Consider the following 4,077-nt stretch of genomic DNA (forward strand, 5'->3'; position numbering starts at 1 on the left):
ATACAAAAAGAAAGCCAATTTAATAAACATATAGCATTTATAATATTCAGCAACTAAAAAATTTAGTAGAAAGATGAAAATATGGACAGAGACCATAGTTTTATAACTTCTTAGATTCAATATCACAGATATAAAAGCACCAAAATTCACCATTTTAACTTAATTTTATCTCTTGGATATGCTTTGTGGAAAGTTTGGCGTACTGTGTACTTACTTATCTTAAGTGATAGAAAAAAGAAAATTCTGTATTTTCATAAAATTTCGATTTCAGTATTTCAGAAGCAGGCTTGAAGAGTCACATGGGTTAATGGACTCTTGATGAGTGATTTTTATGACTCTCTTTTTGTTAACAGATAACAAGAAATCTCATCAACAGAAGCATTTTCAAGTATGTGAAAATGAACGCATCCAAAGAAGTGAGCAGTGTCTTTGATATTCATTCAATTAGACATTGATTCACTATTCAGACCAAGTCAGACAATTTAATTCCAACAATGACTTTATTTATTCATTTGTAAATCAACAGAATTTCATTTAAAAAAGAAAAGCCAAAACCCAAATAAATCATTCTTTGTTATTGACCTCAAGGTCCTTTCTGACTGAGAATTTTATTAACAATTTTAAAATTTGTAAAGAAATGAAAGGGTGCAAGTCAAATTGTGATTCCTCTTCATCCTGTCATTATCTGAAGGTTTTTGTGGTGAAAGTAAAAGAAACATAATTTGCTGTATTGTAGAACTGAATTCTGGAAATACATGAAGGTATGATGCAAACAATTCTAGGTAGAAAATAGATATTTTGGTTTTAGTCTTGGTTGTAAAACAGCTAACTAAATGACTTTGGAATGCTATTTCATTCAGTTATTAAATTTCATAGTCTATAAAATGAAGTAGTTACTAGATATATTATTTGCAAACAGTTTTTTCACATGAAATTCTCCGCAGCCATGAAGATGCACCACCCAGATCTTTCTTCAAAAGAACTTTCTCCAATGTAATTAGCTGACAAGCCCCAACTGCTGTGTCTTTAAAATCTGGTGCACTGTTTATGCCAAGGCCACTTTCTTCCTGGGCTCCTAGGGACTGAGAAGGATATGACTTAAGAACTGTCATTTGTGCCTTTATGAAGGTAATTTCTTCTATCATGAAGCCTTTACTCAGAGTCTCTCCATCAGGCTGGTGGGAGTTTCTTAGAGCTGTACTGTAGTCTGAGGCTGTTAACCACTCAATCCTACCACCTTCCTTCTCTTTCTTCACAGGTATCAAGTCAACATCGTGGTCTGGTGGTCTGGAGCTCTCCCGTGTGGCAGCTGTGAGAATGACCTTCACATACTTCCAACTGCAGGGGGAATAATGGACCAAGGGCTCCATCTGCTGTGCTCTGACATCCATTGCCAAGTTTGCAAGGCTGTGGGATGTTTCCTGCTAATGACTGACAGATGTTAAGGCACGCCCGTTCCTGGAAGCCACAGCATGTCTCTGAAGGCCAACTTTAGCTTGCAGACTCCATGAAGACCTTGTCAACCTTCTCTTAATGGTTGCACATCTGTCTGAGATGCCTCCACTCAACTTTCCCTCTCACTTTCCCTTGCTGTACGTGCTGTGCTCAGTCACTTCATTTGTGTCCAACTCTTTGTTACCCTATGGGCTATAGCCCACCAGGCTCCTCTGCCCATGGGATTCTCCAGGCCAGAATACTGGAGTGAGTAGCCTTTCCCTTCTCCAGGGGATCTTCCCAACCCAGGGATCGAACCTGCACCTCCTGCATCTCTTGCATTGGCAGGCAGGTTCTTTACCACTAGTGCTATTTGGGAAGCCCCTCCTTCCCTTAAGATAGAACTTTCATTATGGTCTGAAGGCTCTTCCAGCCCTATCTAGATCCTTGCCCATTTTCTTTCAGGCCACAATTTCCACTGTAAAATCCTGATATTTTAAATTCAACCTTGGCATCTGCTTCTCTGAGGATTCAGAGACCTCATGCCATCTATTCCTGCTTCTCCCACATTTATCTTTTACAGGTGTTTTGCCTAATCAGTATTTTACACTCTTATTTCCGTACTGGTATATTCTTTCTAGAGATCCAAAACTGACACACATTATTTCTTTGGATGAAATTCAACAGGAAAGCTCAATGTCAGAAGTCATAAAATGGGTCTTTTCTTTTGAGGCAAAAGTCGGGGTCCAGAGAGTTCCTTAAGCCCTGTCACTTTCACCCCTTCTTTGCCTGCAGTGGAAACTCCTGAAACATCTTTGAGACAAGTTTTAGGATGTGGGAGGACTGTTTAGAAACTCCTGAATAAAATGGCCTAACACATTAAATACCATAATTTTGTAACATCTGAATGTCTTAATTGGAGTACGTATATAAAGCCTTGCTAGTGCGCCCCCAAATCTGAAAGTTTACCACCAAAGCCAGGCCATGGTAAGGTGTCGCCTGGCAGCAGCCACAAAAATTGGGGCACCAGACAAGGGTATAAACTACTTTCTAGGAGACACTAGCAAGCTGGAATGAGATTGAAGGAGAGCACAAAAATGGTGTCCATCAGCCTTGTTTCTAGAGAGCCATTCTATAGGCCCCTATGTGTATGCCAAACCAGAACCCTGCCCCTCAGGCCAAAGCCTAGATAAGCAAATAGGCTTTTTGCACAGAAAGACTGGGCTGTTTCAGTTGGCCACCTGTACAGTGTCCTGGAGGTGGTAGGGAGCCTGCTAAGAGCAAATTTTCCCATTGTTATAGTTCCTTGGGACCCAGGAGCACAAACTCGCTGGTCACCAGGGCCAGGCCGTTGAGGAGTGTCCCCTGGGCAGCAGCTGCAGAACCTAGGGACCAGACATGTATAAAAGCTCCCTTCTAGGAAATACAGGACCTCTGGAGCAAGGCACAGGGGGAGTGGGAGGATGGTGCTTACAGGAAGGTGACCAGGAAAAGAAGAAAAGACAGACCTAAAAACAAACAAAAACTTTTACGATGCCCATGACTGGGTGGGAGTAGAGGAAGATGTGTCCTTGGGGAAAAAAAGGAAAAAAAAAAGTACCTGCAGGTGATGTGGAGGTGAAGGAAAAAAGAAAAAGAGAAACGGGACTGGATTTATTTATTTGGTTACACGAGGTCTTTGAGGCTCATGAGATCTGGATCTTCCTTGCCCCACGCAGGATCTTTACTTGCGACTTCGTGATCTTTACTTGCGACTTGTGAACTCTTAGTTGCCATGTGTGGGACCTAGTTCCCCGACCAGGGATCAGACAGGGCTCCCTGCGTTGGGAGCTCTGAGTCTTGGCCACTGGACTACCAGGGAAGTCTCAGGCCTGGAATTTATTAAATAAATTAATCAAATATTTTACAAATTTAAGACACCTGTGGGGAGGAGAGAAAAAAAAAAAAAAAAAACAGAGAAAACGATGGCACTCCAGAGCTAGAGCAGGAAGAGGGAGACACCAAAGATGGCGCCCCGGTGTCCTCTCTGGTGGGCATCCAGAAGCTCTTAGAAGTACGTGTTAAGTTGACACCTGCCCCTCAGGCTGCTTATATGTAAGTAAATGAGTCTCTTTTCTCCTGATGCCTGGTTGCATGAGCCGCTACAACTGTGCTGGACATGAGGCGGGTGAATCTGAGCCTGTGGGCAGTTTGCGAGTCCCTTCTCAGCCTGTTACTGCCTGGGGGATGTCTTGGACACAAACCCCATGGATTTTCAAAGCTAGAGGTTTGGGGCGGGGGTTGTCTCTCAGGTGCCGGTCTTAAAAGCGAAGGTGCCCAGTGTGGGGTTCAAATCCTTTGCTCCTTAGGGACGAAATTCCCTGTTTGAGTACCGTCTTGAGTTGCTACATACCCCAGGAATGGGGATTTCGGGGAGACTGTGTCCCAGCCTCTCCTACATGCTTGAACATAATGTTTCTTGTTTGCCCAGTTTGAACTTGTCATGCTTCCAGCCTTTGGGTTTTATTTTAGAGAAATTAAACCAGAGCCGCCTCTTGTCACTAGAGAATTTTCATTTGATTTAATCTCATATTTTTTTGTTAGACTTGTCTCTAATTCTCTGTGGTTTGGGATATCAGGCAGATTTGTTAAAAATTCTATGCA

General features: G+C 42.4%; 1 long non-coding RNA gene across 1 annotated transcript; it reads left to right on the top strand.

Moving 5' to 3' along the window:
* Positions 1 to 311: 311 nt before the first annotated feature.
* Positions 312 to 2,387, top strand: LOC104972001 (uncharacterized). The gene is made up of 3 exons (XR_001499196.3): positions 312 to 416; positions 945 to 1,128; positions 1,259 to 2,387. It is a non-coding gene; the product is annotated as an uncharacterized lncRNA (long non-coding RNA).
* The last annotated feature ends 1,690 nt before the right edge of the window (positions 2,388 to 4,077 follow it).

This window comes from Bos taurus, chromosome 4 (genome assembly GCF_002263795.3).
Source record: "Bos taurus isolate L1 Dominette 01449 registration number 42190680 breed Hereford chromosome 4, ARS-UCD2.0, whole genome shotgun sequence".
Taxonomy (NCBI): Eukaryota; Metazoa; Chordata; class Mammalia; order Artiodactyla; family Bovidae; genus Bos; species Bos taurus.